Source organism: Manis javanica, chromosome 13 (assembly GCF_040802235.1).
Source record: "Manis javanica isolate MJ-LG chromosome 13, MJ_LKY, whole genome shotgun sequence".
Classification (NCBI taxonomy): Eukaryota; Metazoa; Chordata; class Mammalia; order Pholidota; family Manidae; genus Manis; species Manis javanica.
Genome location: NC_133168.1, coordinates 19,204,287 through 19,223,152, shown reverse-complemented (window position 1 = coordinate 19,223,152; position 18,866 = coordinate 19,204,287). Strand labels below are relative to the sequence as shown.

The 18,866-nt window shown below is 39.8% G+C and overlaps 1 long non-coding RNA gene across 1 annotated transcript; it reads left to right on the top strand.

Annotated features, from left to right (window-relative positions):
* Window positions 1-1,364: 1,364 nt before the first annotated feature.
* On the top strand, window positions 1,365-3,704 carry LOC140845369 (uncharacterized). The gene is made up of 3 exons (XR_012124174.1): window positions 1,365-1,477; window positions 1,581-1,742; window positions 3,320-3,704. It is a non-coding gene; the product is annotated as an uncharacterized lncRNA (long non-coding RNA).
* The last annotated feature ends 15,162 nt before the right edge of the window (window positions 3,705-18,866 follow it).

Below are 18,866 nucleotides of genomic sequence, written 5' to 3'. Positions count from 1 at the left end.
TGGGTGGCTCAAACAAGAGACTTCTCTCAGTTCTGGAGGCTGGAAGCCCAAGGTCCCGGTGCCGTAGCACCCATTTCTCCTGAGGCTCTCTGGGCTCACAGATGGCTGCCTTTCTGCTCTGTCCACACAGGGCCTTTTCTCTGTGTGTGTCTGTACCCTGGTATCTCTTCTTATAAGGCCACCAGCACTATTGGATCATCCCCACCCTCACAGCATCACTTAACCTTAATTGCCTCCCTCAAGGCTGTATCACCTTATATAGTCACACTGGGGGTTAGAACTTCAACATATGAATTTTGAGCATAATTTATTCCCTATATTCAGTAAGATTGCAACCTGCATGTAAGAAAAGATCTTTCTTTTGCAACCACACCAGGAAAGCTGCTAGACTCAACGATAAACAGTGGTGTCTCTGAACACAAGTAGAAAGTTATTGGGGTAGGGCCAGGGGGTGTGGAAGATAGCATGGTTTCCTCAAGAGAAGGAATTCTTCTCCAAAATACTGGAATTCTTTAAGAGAATGAATACCTAGAAAAAAATGTGAGTAAATAACAGAGCTGCAAGGTGTCTTGGGGACAGACCATGTAGTTCAGTTCTCCGGTTTCACCAATGAGCACAGAGTGCCAGGAGGTCGTGGACTTTGTATGAGGTCACACAGCCAGTCAGTGGCTGAGCTGGGAGGAGACTGCAGCATTTTAGTGTTCCATAATATGCTGCCTCCAGACGTACCTGCGGATAAGGAGGACAGCAGAGATAACCTCAGGGTGTTAGAAAGTTTGGCATTTTTAATCTTAAAGGTAGTAAAACATAGAGCTTCAAGAAATTGGTTTTATTTGGTATGGAACCAACCGTACAGAAAATAAAAGATAGGGGGAGATGCACATTCATCATGATTAGATATTCACACTATTCAGTTAACATCTATTATATATCCAGTAAGCAGTGCTGAGGCTTGGCTTTTGAACAGAAACAGTTTAATAAATGGTATAGGAAGGTCATTCCACTAAAGCAGCACTTCAAAGAGTGATGTTGGTAAGCATTATACGGAAAAGAGTTGCAGGCATAAATGTTTGGAAACACTGCATTAAAGTAAAAATTATTTCTTCAGTACAGAACTTCTCTGGGCCATTTACAGTAATTAATTAAAAGGGGTTAGTATGTTCATAAACTTCTTTGCCCAAAGAAATTTGCTTTTATAGAGTATCTTGTGCAAAACACTGTGGAGTGTATCTGTGAGGTAGAATCCAAGCCAGTGAGGACAAAATGTACGGAAGATGGCTGTTCAGGAATATTTAGCATTTCCAAAATGTACTTTTGCATGCTACATAATCATGTTATCTTCTTTTTTTCATTAGTAGTCCCACCTATAGTTTTTGTGCATGTTATTTCCTGAGGAGACTTGCCTATTTTCTAATTCTTCTGTGTTCCTTCCAGGTCCCAGTATGTGCTCTGCTAATTGTCCCTGTGATTGCAGTAGGTGAGTCGCAGTGGTCACAACTGAGGGAAGAAAAACAAAACTGTATATTGTGGGTATAGAAATCACAAACAAATGTCACATTTCTGCTTTTTCTTTATTTCAGCATAATTTAGATTCAGCTCACATCAGTTCCTTCCCCTCTGAGTACCGCGCAGTCCCAAGACTCACAAAGGCATGGAGATTGGAGGGGGGCCTTGAGTCTCCAGCTCATCGCGACAAACTGATGTCCTCATTTGCAAGCCTGGGTTATCCAGACGGGCACAAGGTAGTCGCAAACGTCCTTGGGAGAGGGGGGCAGAGGGATCAGAACTAGAGGAGGAGAGGTGGCGAAGGAGGCAGAGTTCAGGAAGAGAGGAGCCAAGGTGCTGTGCTCCCTGCCTTGGGGCTGGAGGATGGGGCTGTGAGACTGGAAGGAAGCGGCGGCTTTGGAAGCTGGAAAAGGCAAGGACATGGACTCACTTTTCGAGCCTCCAAAAGGAGCACAGCTCTTCCCCGCTGACACCTTGATTTCAGCCCTGTGAAGGGCATTTCTAATTTCTGACCTCCAGAACTATAAGAGAATACGTCTGTGTTTTAAGTCACCAAGTTCATGGTAATTTGTCACAGCAGCAATAGAGAACTAATACTGATTTGTGGTATCTTGAAGTTTGCGTTTTACTACTTCCTTTCTAAAAGGGTGCCTGGGTGGAACTGTGGGTATGGGTTGGGGCTGCACCATGGCACCATCTCCCTATGCCACAGGCTGGGGTATTGCTTGGAGCAGGGGATAGTCTATGGATCTACAATGATGCTTTCCTTTTTTCCCTCACAATTCTATCTCCTCCCTCTATTCCCATTCCAGGAGAAAATCTCCCCTCTGAGCTTAAAGGCATGAAGAGAGGGGTCTTCTTGAATGGAAGAGGGAAAGTTTTGTACAAATAAATCACACATTTATAACTCAATGAATCATCTCACCAGGTTTTGAGCTAGGAAAGAATCTTAGGTACCTGCCATTGTTGGGTTGGTTTGTTTCCACTGGCCACTTGCCTTTCTCTTGCTCTCAGTGAACTGAAAACTCCTCTTTTTCTACTACCATGTGTATATACATGCATGTACGTGTATGAATGTATATATAAATATATATGTCTAAGTACTATATATGTCATATAAAAAACTTATATTAAAATACTACACATAATCTTAATTCATACAAGGAATATAAAGTTAAAATTTTCTAATTGGAATTTTCTAGAAAAGTCTGGTTAGAAATTTTTTTGGTTGCTTTATGAGAAGAGGGATGGAGCAAATGTTTAATAAAATGAGATGTCTGGAGATTATTCTGATAGTTTTTTTGTTTGTAAAATGTAGGTTTATATACTCTAAACAATGTGACAAACAGCAGAAAATCTATGCTTAGTTGGTACCCTGGTGAGATTCTTGGCTCCTCTCAAAGCCATTAATGGTATGCCCCTCGTTTTCCTTTGGCAGTAGTTAATATATATATTTTTCTCTCTTGGGCCACAGTTGATGAAATGAACATTTGAAAAATAGAGACTGGAATCAAATATTAAACTGGAATGAGCCATGCTAATTTGCAGAATCTTGAACTGAACCCAAATATTTCTTATGTATTAAATTCATCAGTTTTCATAAGTGCATCCGTTTTCTTCCAAAACAAGTGAACTGGTTCGAAACAGAACTGAGTCTGTATATTTTTCACCCCAAATCAGTTTATTGGAAGAGAACTGAAATGTCAGAATGTCCCCTGAACAAAATTCAAGCCAAACTATTTCATTTGGTTAGAATCCCTGATGACAAGGGAATCGTATCTCAGTATGTTTAATTTCATCTCTTTCCTTTCAGGTGCAACAAGCATGAGGATCTCGTGTTATTTTCTAGAAACTTTGGCAACCATACCCAGTCATTACCAAACATGCCATTCAGAGTTCCAAGCAGTATTATCAAAAGGACTCACTCACATGGGCACACAGAGAGACACATGACTGGACAACCAGAGACCTGCCTGTGCCTGAAAACCTAGGTAGAATTATTCCTAATACTAGCTGGCCCCTCACCACCCCTCCCTTTTTTTTTTTTTAAGAAAAATCTACTCACTTTGGCTCTCTGCTGGTGTTCCCACTGCAATGGGGCCCTTTTTCATAGACCTTGAAGAACATTTTGAGTTGTTGTTAACTACTAACAAATTCTCTGAAATTAAAATAGGCAGCCCAACTCAAGGAGGCACACTTTTGGAAGCGGTGTCTCCGTAGGGAACCAACACGACCAGAGCTAATGTTTCTGCGGAGGCTTCATCTATACGCTGACAGATATCAGGGCCCTGCATTCTTTCAGGCTGGGAGCCCAGAAATTCAGAAAATTCTAGGGGTGTTTTGAGTAGAGGTAGGAACTGGAGTTCAAAAGTGGGTTTGCCTTACTGGATAATGACTACAAACTTGTCAACATTAGGTTTCTTCTGGGTCAGGCTTTAGATGGAACCCTTCTTCCTACCTATGAACTAAGCTTTGTTGCAAAATCTGCAACACAGGTGAAGGCCTTTAAAACCACATCATCTGTCCCTCTGATAGTGAAGGCCAGTTCTCTACAATGCTCTCTTTGGTGTTTTGCACCAACCTTTGAAAATGAGAAACCCAATTGTAGCCCTGGGAGTAAGGGGGTTCCCTGCCCAGGGCAAATTCCCTGTGAATCCAGTGAAACCAAAGTAAGACCAGGGCAACAGCAGGTAGGAAGGCAAGGTTTTACTGCTCACAGCTCAGTGTCTCACGTGGCCCCGCTGGCCAGCCCTGCTCTGTCCCTGCCGCTTAGGCACTGGGCTCTGCTTCCCCTGACCTGCCCCTTCTAGGAGGAACTCCAGGGCAGGTCCCTGCTGACTGGTGGGCACCAGACCAATTATGTACCGGGAATGGAGGGGAGAAGAGAATGGCCGTTTTCTCTCCGCTTGCCCCAGGGGTCTCCGCAGTGGCCCATTGATATGGAAACAGGCCCTTATCCTCACACTGCTAGGTGGGAAATTCTGGGTGAAAACTTACATTTGCCCCACACCAGTCCACACTATTTTGTAGAGTAATTCTCAAGAGAGATTATTTTCTGAACTCATAGACTTTCCAATCAGAGAAGTTGCTACTATTAGCTTAAGTTTCTTGATTCTATCCATTATTGTGTTTGACTCTTTCTGCCAGGTTACCACCTCCCTCTCTTGGACATTTGTAGTTATGTATATCTTTACTCAGTCCTGTTATTTGCTTTACCAAGACATCATTCTTAAATGCTATTTCTCAGTATTAGTTCATTAGTCTTTAATTAGCTTTGATAGTTTAAAAAATTTTTAATGGCTAACTGCATTTTGTAAATACCTTTCTAAAAGTATGTTTTATACTTCTAATCCCTGATGACCCTTGTAATTGCATAAGTAGAGGAAGCCCTGGGAATTAACTGTAGGTAAATTTTTATAGCAAACAGTAATTTTGGAAATGGAATAACAATCTAGCAAATTACATCTGTTCATATGTACCCTCTGAAGAGTACATAGACTACAATAGATTTTTAATCAATATTTAAAGACTAAAGTAGATTTATTACTGATCATTTGAAGATGATAACATTCTCATTGACATTGATTTTCAACTTGCAAGTCACTTTTGTATACATAATCTCATTTTGCTCTGACCACAACCCCGGAAACAAAGCAGAGAAGGAACCATTATTTGTGAATTTGGAAAGGATAATTACCTATTCCAAGGACAAGAGCTCACAGTGGAAGAGTACAAATGGTTCTGTTTCTTTCAACAATTTTCCGATGTCCTGCTCATTATCTCTTGATGCTTCCTGAAGTTTTTGCAAACACTTCTCTATTTCATTTTTGTTTAGTTTTACAAAAGCAATAGTTATACTCTGCTTTGATCTCTGACTGATTTTCTGAGCTCAAACAGTATGAAAAAGTCTGAGAAACAACATTCAGACCAAATTTATCTCATCTTTGGAGTAAGAAATATTTCCTTTAGGACCACATAAACTAACCTAACTTCCACTGAAGTTCTGATCGAAGGATTTTATTTGTTTTGTAGTTGAATGTCATTTCATTTCCCATGTCTAGTAAGAGTTTTTATTCATTAGGCCATTGAGAGTTTACAAACTTAATTAGAATGGAGGCAGAGAGACACTGCAGACAGCCCTAACCTGAGTGGGAGGAGCCATGTTTTGGTCCTACCTTTGCCATGGATTCCGTATGCCCATCTGCTTCTCCATTTATTCACCTCTAATATGAGGCAATTGGACTAGCTGACCTCTGCCGTTCCCCCTGCTAACTCTAAGATTCCAAGGTCCTAGGCTTTGAGGTCTGAATATGCCATATCTACCAGCCTATCTACTAGAAGAATGAGATCTATACTCTTAATTACATAATGGGAACAGTATTAGAGTTGTGTATGGCAGAAACTGTTATGTGTTTGTCAAAACTCATTTCTTCTGGCTCCTGGTATATAGCAGGTGACTAAGTTTTGGGTGGAATGTGAGGACTTTCAAGTCTGATTGCAAACTGCTCCAGTGCAATCACGTCTTTCCCTTTCTCTTACCTCTGGAGCTTCTGAGCTCAGGACTTTCTGGTCCCAGGTGATAGCAGAGACACGATAAGGGTCTGAATTCTTGAATCTCTGCATGGAAGGTTTCCTGTTCAACATGTAATTAGACTACATGTGAGTGAGAAGCACCAGAAGGGGATGCTGGCATAATATAAAAAATTAAAATATGCATCATATTTGATGGTCAGATGGTAGGAAGCAAAGAAGTGAGTTACCTGGAGGACTGAAGATCTCTGTTGCTGTGGCAAAATGCTTGCTAAAAATAGAACCTGTGAAAATTTGGAAGGCATATATTTGCCTAGGACATAAATGAGGGTCACTGTTATTCTACAGACTATTATTGACTGTTGAGAAAAATATTGTAATAAAGAGATAAAACAAAATTTTGCTACTTCTCACTCAAAGATTCAAGAGAATGGAGACATTCTTGGTATAGAGGGCCTTCCAAGTTAGAAAAGCCGATGACTTCTGGACTCTTAAGAAGAGCTGAGATTAAAAGGGCTTTATTGAAAAAGACCTGTAAAACTTCTCAGTGAAGCACAAGAGATTAACAGTGTTCCCTTCCCACCAAAGTCCATGGTTTAGCCTCAGTGTGATCATTGTTCAGTTTTGACAGAGAGAGAGAGAGAGAAAGGGGTGGGGCAAGAAGGGAAGGAGATCAGTGAAGGAAGGAAGAAACGAGACAGGTGTGGGAACTATACCTGAAAAGGAATTCTGGATGTGATTACTGGCACTGACTGGAAGTGGCACCGGGCCTACTGAATTTTTGAAAGAATCTACTGCCAAAGAAAGGATGACCCTGTTCTAAGTTGGGGATTAGTTAGAGGTCTTACAATGACTTGGGGAAGGAAGTGAGCTGCAGAATATACACAGCCCACAGATGTGCATTTCTAATAGGGCCCTGGAGGTTAATGGACAAAGAAGAATCTCAGAGAACGGAGTATCTGTGACTATGGAAACTAGTGAACAAAAGAGCCCTTTCCAGAGAGCAGAATCATTGTGTAGCTAGGGAGCTTCTCTGGCTCTCGGGGTTGAGGGCCTTCACTGCAGCTGCCCGGCAGGATTTCATTTCTTTCATTGACAAGAAACTGCTATGTGCCTTATTTTCTTTCTGCTTTGGAATCAGAGGTTTATTATATTATCCTGTTCCTACTTCACCACTGAATATTGGATGTTTGTGTAACAGTGGACAAAGAAATTGATATTTAGTTCTTAAAGTCGCTGCTTTTTTAAATGTCCTAGCTGCCAGGCTACAAGAAGCCACCTGGTAGACCTGATAGAAAGGCTGCCCCAGAGGTGGGGAAGGAAGTTTTGCTGTCTGCCTTCTGCTTGGGGCTTTGGATGTGCCTTTTATGGGAGGGCTCGGGGGTCTGGCATATGTGTTCTTTAGATAGGAAGAAGTGTAAAATGACTGTTGAGAAGAAGTGGGGACCCTGGAAGAATTGCTGTGTTACCAATGTCACTTCTTGTGCCTCTTGGCAAACAGTGAGACTGTTTTTCTCATTCTTGCTTTGTGTTGTCATATGATTGAGGTTTGGCCAATGTAATGCAGACTGAAGTTATGTCTACCTCAAGCCTGATCCACAGAAACCTTTAGCACAATCATCTGTGTTCTCTTTTCTTGTCAGTTGGATAGAAGCAAAATACTCTGAAGTTCTACTGCAGCAGGCATTGGCAAACCACAGCCTGTAGGTCACATCCAATCTACCACCTCTTTCTGTAAATCAAGTTTTACTGGAAGACAGTCATACTCATTTATTTAGATACTGTCTATGGCTATTTTTATGTTATAACAACAGACTTGAGTGATTGCAACAGGCACTGACTGTTTAAGCCAGTAATGGCTACAATATTTACTAGTTCTCCTTGACAGAAAGATTTGTGAATCCTGTTGGGATGGGGGATGGAGGGGATTTGGATTGCTTTATCACTTCATAGAAGACTACTCACTTCATACCTTATTAGATATTACTAGAATAAATTCTATTGTGTTAGGAATTGAGATTTGGGGGATTTGCCTGCACAGCAGCTAGGATTACCTTAACGAATATGCTGTGACTAAGATGTAAATATGGAAGAACCGGTTCTCCTTATGACCAAGGTCTCAGTGTGAGATTCATGTTGATAAACAGTAAAAATGGGCCAGGCTTTTCAAAAAGAGGCTTTGAAAGGCAATTTTTCTCCAAACAAGAAGAGATGCAGTCTTCCAATAAAATTCTGCTTCCACCTGTATTTTTCAGAATTAACTTTCTTAGGGGGTAGAATTGTCTTATGGTTTGCATTAAATTCATTTATTGTCACAAGAAAATAATGCGTGAGGTGCATACTCCAGCTGTCTTTTAAATACTTGTTCTTACAGAGCGCTTAGTTCCAGACTGTCAGGCTAGAGTGCATGTTCTCTCTATTTTTCCCTTAAATGGCCCTAGTGGAGCATCTGATAGTTTTAATTGAGCTACCCTTGCTTTCTTTTGAAAGCTGTTCTAGAAAATGTTAAAAAACATAACCACAATCCTTAAAAAATCAACACCACATCAATTGTTAGCTTTGGGAAAAAATCCCTCAAGAGTTAAATATCTAAAGCACATCTTTAGAAAGGTTTACACCAGGCCCCTGGCTCACCCTGGTTGCATACAGTGCCAGGGGCCCCAGGTGGCCCCATATTATTTAGCTATGAGAAAATAGGAAATCCTGCCATGTATGACAACATGTATGAACCTTCATAGCATTATGCTAAGTCAGACAGATAAGTCCAATACTGTATGTTCTCACTTAAAAAGCCAAACTCATAGTAATAGAATACTGGTGGTTTTCAGGGGCTGGAAGGTGGGGGAAATGGGGTGATGTTGGTCAAAGGGCGGAAACTTCTAACTATAAGGTGAATAAGGTCAGGGGATCAAATGTACAGTGTGATGACTATAATTAATAATACTGTATTATTAACTTTTAAGTCATTAAAAGAGTGGGTCTTAAATGTTATCACCACACACAAAATGGTGTTTATGTGATTGTATTTATAAGAGTGTTAACTGGCCTTACTGTGGTAATTATTTTACAGTATTTATGTGTATCAAATCATCACATCGTATGCCTTAGAATTTAGGTATGTTTTATGAAGACAGTGTCTCAATAAAACTGGAAGAAAAAGGTTTACAACTCAAAAAGGAACTGCCTGGACTCCAACCCTTTAGTAAACCCTGGGGTTATTAGATTATATAATCAAAGGAGGTTTACTGGGGAATGTTGCAATGGGAAGGGGAAGAGCCCAGGGCTGGAAGTCAAGGAGTGAAATTTCAGGTATTCCCTAACTGGCAGAGTGACCTTCAACTGGTCATGAGCTTCTCTAGCCTCAGTTTCCTCACTGAGATACATTCTTCAAAGTTCCTTCCACCTCTGAGTTAAGTGGAATCACTTGGATAAGGTGTTTTCCTTGCTTATTGTTCCTGAGTCTAAATTAAAAGTGAAATTCACCAGGAACCTCACTAAAACTATACTTCGTGAATTTTATAGTTGTTCCTTTCAACATGCTGTTCCTGTCACATCTGGAGATGAAAGGCAGCTGCCTTCTACTTGTTTTCTCACATCCCTTAGCAACTAAATAGGAACTTGAGAATCCAGCCAATTTTACTTGCTTTTTCTTCATCTTGTTTTCTGGCCCAATTAGGAAAGTTTTTAGGGCTCTCTCGCTTCTGGCTGATAAACATTATGTCTTAAGACATACTGAGCTTATTCAGAACTACTGGATGGCAAGTGTCAGCTCCTGTTTGCCAGTCCTGCGGTGAAAACAATAGGTTGGTGTTATGTAAATAAGCCAGATGGCTTCTGTGTATTATTTTTATTTTTATTGAAGTATACTTAATATACAATATTATATTGGTTTCAGGTGTACAACACAGTGATTTGACAATTATATATATTGTGAAATGTACTGATTTTTGGTTGGTTTTTTTCTTTTCTGTGGGATGAGACCCGTTTGCTCAAAAGCCCACCAGTACCAAACTCAAATTTTTACACTTCTCTTATCTGTAAAATAGCTCAAAAAAGCAAAGTTTTAGCCATTTAGAGACTGGCTGCTTTGCAAACCTCACTGGACAGCTGTTACCTGTTCATAGATCGGGCCTTGCAGTTCTAAGACCCTATGCAGCCATGGCCCCGTGAGGCTGTCTGACCCAGAGACTCACCATCCTGAGCCCTGCTGAGTGACGTCACCCCGACGCTTCAGCCGCCTTTCTGATCCCTCGCCCTCTGGGAGTTCCCTACCCCTCCTCCTCTTCCGACCAGCAACTCCTCCCCACCAATTCTAGCTTCTCTGCAGACTTTGCTGGGAGGAAAGCCCCCTCTCATGCAGTCCTGTCCCAGCACTGCCCAGTAAAGCTTGTCGTGGTTACTGCCTCTTGCGGGAGTCCTCTTTCCATACTTTTCCTTGATCAGCCCCAAAATGCCTCAAACCCCTGACTGTTGGGTTTATTGATTCTTGCCCTGCAGTGAAATGGCACTCCACTGAATTTTAATGAGCCTACATAAGTCTCAGCCTCCCCTGACAACCTTATTTAAATAAACAATGCAGTTGCTCATTGCAATGCATCATTCTGTGTTTCCCCCCTTGGTAATAATAATCATATTTATAGATATGTGAATTTTCTCTCTGCCCCACTATGATATAAGCTCCACGAAGAAGGGAATTTATCTGTCTTGTCTCTCCAGGGCCTAGCATGGCTCCTCTCCCTAGAATACATCAGATAAATATTTGTTGAATGAATGAATGACTGTAGAAACCATTACCTCTATTAAAATTTGTGTGTGTTTTTTCCACATTTTATAGGCAACACCTAGGATCAGCTAACACTTTTATGGATGTCAATTTATAATCCAGAGTTTATAACCCAAACCAATAAATTATTATCCCCAAAACTTGTTAGCCATGGATTTCTTAATTGTCTTTTTGGAAAGTCCATATTAGATTTTATAATATATAGATACAAATAAGGAGAGGCATTTTGTATTATTAATACCCTCCTAGCTACAGCTAATGGAATACCCAACTAAAAGTACCTTAGACAATTGAGGTTTGTTTTTCTTTCATAACAAGGGACTAAGGGATAGCCCATTCCAGGGCTGAGTCAGTGCTCAATGGTGTCAGAACAATGGGGCAAGCTTGTGCCTTAAGGTCACAAAATTGTGTCAACAACTCCAAAGCGTATGTCCATCAGTGGCATCTTCCTAAGCAGGAAGGAAGGGGGAGAGCTGTCACAGGGAGCCTGGTCAGCTAACGACAGACTGACCACAGCTCAAACATGGATGCTCCTGGTTATCCTACATCTTTTCAAGCTGGCCTTATGTGAAAAAATCCTACTGAGAACTTGAAGGATGGGTCCTCTAATAGAAGGGCAGGGTAAAAAGGGGTGTTAAAGGGCCTGAACATGACAGCATTAGACAGATGTACCTAGGAGCTTTGCTTTATGACACACAGATTTCTGAACCCCGCCTGAAATCTCCTGTATCAGACTCTCCCATGGGGGGCCTCGGGATCTGGGCTTTTCAGTAATTCCAGAAATTCTTGTGCAACCATCCTGGCACCAGTTTACATAATAGCATTGGAACAGAAGTTTTGGCTTCACTTCTTCCATTTGATATTAGAATTTTCACTTCCACACATGACTCATTGTCTTAGACCTCAGATTAAACATTTCTACAATTAGGGGAATTCCTAGAAATATAAATATAATTTAGATGCTCATGTGGCTTCTTGAACTCTTAGTGTCCTGCCCAGGTCTCACATTCTTCTTTTTTCCCTTTTGTATCTTGTGTGGAATGGTGGGAAGAACCCCAACCCAGGTCTTAGTTTCAGCTGCACCATGATTTGAATTCATTTTGGGCTGGAAGTATTATTTTACAGAGAAGGTCTGCAAACAAAAAAAGGTGCTGCTACTAAAGCCAAAGCAAGCTACTAAACCATTCTGATTTCTTCAATTGTAGAATAACAGTGTTCAATTTAAGTTCCTTTTCCTAAAATCCACTGTGAGACTATAGGAAGACCCAGGTCCATTTTCTAATCTTTCAACAACTTAATTGTCTTCTAAATCCAGCACTGACATTACTGCAGTATGAATAATCACATCAGTAAGCTGAAATAGACCTTTAGTGCCTCTGAGAAGACTCACATACATTAGTATTTACTTGTTAAGGATAACATTTAGAATGTCTTTTTGATTAATGTTCCTGAAAGTGAACAAATGCTTTATACCAGCCACAGTCTTAGAGTCTGCATATGTTTTGGGATGTAGAAAGGCAAGACATACAATTTTTCAGTCTTGCCCTTGAAAAATAGTTTTCTTTTAAGAATTTTGGCAGAATCTCCAGAAATTCCAAGTAATTCCTTTAGTACTTAGGCAACAGCACTGATCACAGTATGGGGCATTTTTAGGAGTTGAGATGGTATTACTTTAGTTGTGCATGTTTTTAAAACTAAGATTTCACATAGTATGTGAGAAGCCAAAATATGCTGCTGCCCCACAGTAAGGTCAGGACATAGATACATGTTCTTTTAATTTTTAAGGTAGAATATTCACAGAACAAATGTCTATGGTTCACCATGGTGTGCTGTGTTTAAAAAGACCAAGGATGAATTTTCCAATACTATGCTTTTCAAATCTTCTAAAAAAATCATCAAAATACATTTTCATCTGAGAGTTTTATGGTTTCATGTCATAGGCAAAAATCTGTTGAACATAAGCGTGAGCAATTTTCTTTCTGAACGTGTCTCCCAGGGCAAGGGAAACAAAAGTAAAAATAAACAAGAGGGACTACATTGAACTTTACGCTTCTGTACAGCAAAGGACACCATCACCAAAAAAAAAAAAAAAGACAACACATAGTAAGGAAGAATATATTTACCCTTCTGTTTATTGTCACATTATTTACAATAGTCAAGATATGGAAGCAACCAAAGTGTCCATCAATAGATGAATGGATAAAGAAGATGTGGTACATATATGCAATGGAATATTATTCAGCCATAAAAAAAGAAATCCTGTCATTTGCCATAATATGGATGGGCCTAGAGGGAATTATGCCAGGCAGAGAAAGACAAATGCCATATGATTTTACTCATTTGTGGAATTTACAAAGAAAACAAAACAAAATAAAAAAAAATAGCAGTAGACTTACAGACCCTGAGAAGTGACTGGTGGTTACCGTGAAAGAATGGTTGGGGTAGATGACTGAAATAGGTGGTGAAGGGGATAAGGAGGTGCAAAACTCAATCATAATATAAATTAATCACAGGGTTGAAAGGACAGCATAGAGAATATAGTCAATAGTTCTGTCACATCTATGTTGACAGTAATGACACTAGTTGGGGTGAGGATTTAATAATGTACATAACTGTCGAATCACAATGTTGCATACTTGAAACCAATATAATATTGTATATTAACTAAACTTCAATAAAAAATAAGTTATAAAATACATTTTTCATGTTTTTCTAATAAAATTTCTGAAAATGGTGGACTCTCGCTGTGACCCACCCAAGTGCTCTGGGGGAGCCAGGGGAGGAACCCTGCCTTCTTGGTCAGCCCCCCACTTCCTCCTCAAGTTTTGATCAATCCATGTAGTTCCAGTGTCACAAATACAGTTTATAAATCCCTGTTTTATTATATAAGTTTTGGAAAATTTGCTTTTCTTATCTGAAGTGTAACCCTCACCAATATTTTTCAGCAGCCTTAGAAGCTTTTTAATTATCTTTTTTTTTGGTTCCACATCATTCTGGTGAGAATGTATTCCCATTTTTCAAAACTAAGCTCATCCTTCTTTACGTGGGGGCCTACTCGCTGGTCCTGTAAGGCTGATTTAAACAGTTCCTCCCCCTTTCCCATAGTGCTTCTTAGGAGCTTGCTGGCATCCCTGGGTAGCCACCTTGATATGGGGAATTGCATAGTTAGCCATTCTAGTCCCAAGTTCCTCTTTCCATGGAGATAGTTAAGGCTCTGCAAGGAGAGTTTGTTTTCAGATCAAATTCCAGGCAGAAAGTTCCTTTTCCAAAGTGAAAAGGGGTTTATGCATTTCCTCTCATCTCCACAGGAGAGAACTAAAACTTTCCAAAGGAGCCACTTCATAGTAATTCAGAATTTAAGGATTATACTTTGTGAAAATTCATTAGCAATGCCAGAACTTTTTTGGATGAGAAAGGAGGTCCTAGTCCAGAAGGCAGACATTCCTGCGCAGAGACAGAGAAAGAGAGGGACACACAGAGGAGGACGGGGCTGCTGTCCCAGCCATGCTGGTCATGTTTACCTCCTGCTCTCCAGAGAGTGAGCACTGGCTTCCGAGCCCACTCTCCCTCACTGGGAAATCATCATCTAAAGGTATGTGCGGTGAGCTGTACAGAAACAGAAACGTGGCCTCTGAAAGGGGGTAACTCCGCTTGAGAGGAGCTGACCAGGGTGCTGACGTTCTCTGACATTTCCATTGAGATTTCCGTGTCCTGCGTATGTCCTCCCACCAAAATCTTAACTGATTTTTCAACTCCTGCTAGATTTGTTCCTCACTTTAGGAGCACATTTGGCACTGGATAAATATGAATTGAAAGAGTTTAGTGAACAATTTTTTTTCCTAGTCTCCATTAAGAGCATGAGGAAGACTTGCTAAAATGCACCTGAGTCCCTGTGAAATGCAATATTCCACATTTCAGTTTAGTGCTGGAAACCTAGCACTTCTCTATTTTGGTTAGAAGTGCCTCTTTCTTAAATCTCTTCATTTTTTCTTCACCTGAATGACAGCACTAGTAGTTGCCTGGAGTGGGAAAAACTAGGCCATCGATGCGCCTTTAATGCTGTTGTCTTCTTGAGACTAACTTCTGTCTGTGCATGTCTGCATTACGCACCTGCTCTCACTGCTCACGTTGCTGCATCTCAGTGTTACCTGCCTTCCTTTTCCGTCAGGGTGTGGTCATGCATGGCAGGCACTAGGCTCCACTCGTAGCTGTCTCTTCACATCTAGCACGTATCTTGGCCGGGGGAAGTGTTCAATTAATGTTTGTTGAACAAATGATTTGTCTGAAACAAATACTGTGGGAAAGTATTGTTAAAATACTAATTGGTGTTTTTTTGTCATGGGTGTATCTTCTTACCCTGTGCCTCTTGCCTTCCCCTGTTTAGCCAAGTGTGCTGTGTGTTTGCTGCTTTCATGGATTTGGGGATGGAGTGACACACAGAAATAGGAGAAAAGAACACCTGAGTCACTAGGGTGCCTTATGAGTCTCAAAAAGTCTACATCTGGAGAAAGAGGAAGGAGAGAAACCTCAGTGTGTAGAAACTGATGGGGAAGTAATGAAAATTATTCACTATTGAGTATGTCAGGCAGTCCAACAAGGTATTAGAAGTCATATTAGAAGATTAGAAGACATATTAGAGGACATATTTTGAAGATTAGAAAGTGTAGCTTTTAAATTAGCCAGGTTCACACATTCAGTAAGAGGCTGAGCTTAAAATTGAGCCTTGTTCTGCACAATGCAAACTTTCTGTTCTTCCTACTTATCGATGGGACCATGAATATTTGTTTAGTGCTTTCAGCTTTTCTGCACAATGCTCCATCAATGATCTCATTAAGTGCTCAAAAAAGACTTTGATGAGTGTGAGTTGCATGAGGAAGGGCAACTGAAAAATGCTTTCTGTCCATGGGAAGAGCTGAGTCAGTGGAATCGCTCTGATCCGTCTCAGAGCTGTGGCTCTGCTTTTGAAAGATGATTTAGAGAATCCTTGACAGCATCAGACTTACTGCTCTCATGTCTCTCCTGTACTAAGAAAAGGAACATCTTGTCATAGGTTTGCCTCTGATGTAACCACAAAACCTTCATTACTCACATCTCCAGAAACCTGAAATAAGGGAAATACAGGTGAGTACATCCCTCTGCGAACAGACATCTGTGTCATATTGGATACAAACTTATGTTTGTTTTTAATAAACTTCCTCATTAAACAGGATCACAGTTTGTAAACCATCAGTTCACGAATTATGCCACACATCCCAGTGGTTGTTAATGTCTTCAGGTTTAATCAACCTTATATTTTCTCCCTAGAAAATATGTACATGTAAACCATCTTCCTACATTGAGAGAGTGTTATACGACTTGTTAAGAACCTCTCTCTAAGAGGAGAAAAGGCTGGGGCACTTGAGTTTGAAGGAAGTGTTTTATCTTCTCTTCTCTCTTTATCCCACTTCCAGCCCAAAATATCCTAAAATATCCCCATAAAAGTATTTTATGGAAAGAGTGTGGCAGGAGTCTCCTTCATAGAACCTTGATCACATCCTTATTTTTTAAAGCTAATTATTCTGAGTGTTTACTTCCTAGAGAAGTCAGTTGAATTAAAAAAAAACTCTCAATGTTCTCAAATGCTATTACCCAAATGGGGCCGCGGCCGTATCATTCCAGTGGTCCTCCACCACATGCAGCCGACACTGTGCAGTCCGTCATGGTGGACCGGGAGCTCCTAGCGACACTGTGTCCAACTGATCCAGAGAAGTTGGCTTCTTTCCTCAAGGAAGTGAATACGTACTTGCTGAAAATTGTATCGTGCATATGGCACAGGTGAATTAAACTTCCCTTGTGCCAAACGTTTGAAACATGAGTCTCAGGTTTTCTAGAATTGTGGAACTTTAATGTGATTGCTAGAGTTTCCTTAAGACCCTAGGGGGTGTGTTTTTATTTTTGAAAAATAAACTGGTTTAAAGTTAATTTTACTTTGAAAAATTTGTGAGATTTTAAGAACATCTGTTTAAGTAATTGGAGAGAACTGAGGTATCATAAAACATATTTCAGTCTTTCAGGGCCAGTAAGACCTCAGTTATATGTGGGAAAATACTGAGCCCCAGCTACACAGAGCCATATTTAGTTACTGATCTACCCCATCAGGCAAATGTTTCAATGAATTCGATAGTTACATTTAGTTTTGGTGCACCAGGGTCCATTAGAAATCACTGATTATTTAACACTGTAATTGAATAAATTGTTGATTTCTTCTATAAAGTGTCAAAATCACATATTCATTCACCTAGAAATGTGATTTTTTTTAAGAATATTTTTTTTAGTCATGGTCTGAAATGTTCTGCCTGGAGTTTTGGACAGTATGATTGCCACTCTGCTAAATTTGTTCTAACTTGTGCACTGAGTCAGAAATTCAGATTTTGGAAAATGTTCCTGCTTCAGGTGTTCTGCTTCCTGTTTTTTCCCAGAAGTGTTCACCAAAATCTTGATCTGCCCAGTCTGGATAACTGCTTATCAAATCTTCCTGGAATGGTTCTTTTGCATTTTGAAAATAATTAGAAAAGATTTTTGAAGGACCACATCTTCAACAAAGACAAAATTTTTTTTATTTGATAAATTTAACATGTTGCATTTTGTAAATTTAAGGTGTTTAGCATGTTACTTTGATACATTCACATATTATAATATTCCATTGAAGCAATATTTATCACATTACATCATTATAGTACATTATTGTCTATATTCATTATACTGTACATTAGCTTAGGGCTTATTTACTATGTGTTACAAGTTTGTACCCTGAAACACTATCACTCTCATTCCCTTATGCCCCATCCCCTGGCAACCACCACTTTACTGTGTGTTCTTTTACAGGTTTGACTGTTTTAGATTCCACTAGGTGTGACAGAGTATATCTTTCTTTCTCTGTCTTTTTTTTTATGTCTTATCTTTCTTAGTATATTACCCAAGGTCCATCTGTGTTCCTGCAAGTGGCAGGATATCTTCCTTTCTCATGGCTTACTACTATTTCATTGTGTATATGTACAGTTCTTCTTTATCCACTCATCCATTCATGGACATTTGGCTTGTTCCCACATTTCAGGTATTGTGAATAATGTGCAGCCATAAAAATGGGTGTGCATGTGTCTTGTCAAAATCTTGTTTTAATATCCTTTTGGGTATATATGCTCAGAAGTGGAATTGCTGGATTGTATGGTAAATCTATTTTTAATCTTTTGAGGAATCTCTGCATTGTTTTCCATAGTGGCTGGAAAACACTAATTCACTTTCTTACCAACAACGCATAAACATTCCCTTTTTGCTGTACCCTCCTGAGCACTTGTCTTTTGTTTTCTTGATGACAGAGCCATTCTAACAGTTGTGAGGTGATATCTTATTGTGGTTTCTATCTGCATTTCCTTGACAATTAATGATGTTGAGCATCTTTTCAGGGCCTGTTGGCCATTTTGATGTCCTCTTTGGAAAAATTGCTATTTAGTTCTCATGTCCATTTTTAATTGGATTACTTGCTTTTTGTTATTAAGTTGTGTTAATTATTTATTTATTTTGGATGTTAACACCTTATCCAATACATGGTTTTCAAAAGCTTTCTCCCACCCAGTAGTCTGCCATTTCATTTTGTTAATTGTTTCTTTTGCAGTGCAGAAACTTTTCAGTTAGATGTAGTCCTGTTTGTTGATTTTTGCTTTTATTGCTTATGCTTTTGATGTTATGTCCAAAAAATCATTCCTATGACCAATATTGAAGAACTTCCTTCCTAAGTTTTCTTCTAGGAGTTTTATGGTATTACATCTTTCATTTAAGTCTTTGACCCATTTCAAGTTAATTTTTGTGAGTTGTATGAGTGGGTCCAATTTCATTGTTCTGCATGTGTTCTTCCATTTTTCCTAGCAATATTGGTTGAAAAGACTATCCTTTGCCTATTGGTTGGTTTTAGCTTCCTTCTCGAATATTAGTTGATGGCACATACCAGTATTAAATTCTCGGCACTGGTAATGGCACAAGAACAGACCCATAGACCAAAGGAACAGGTTAG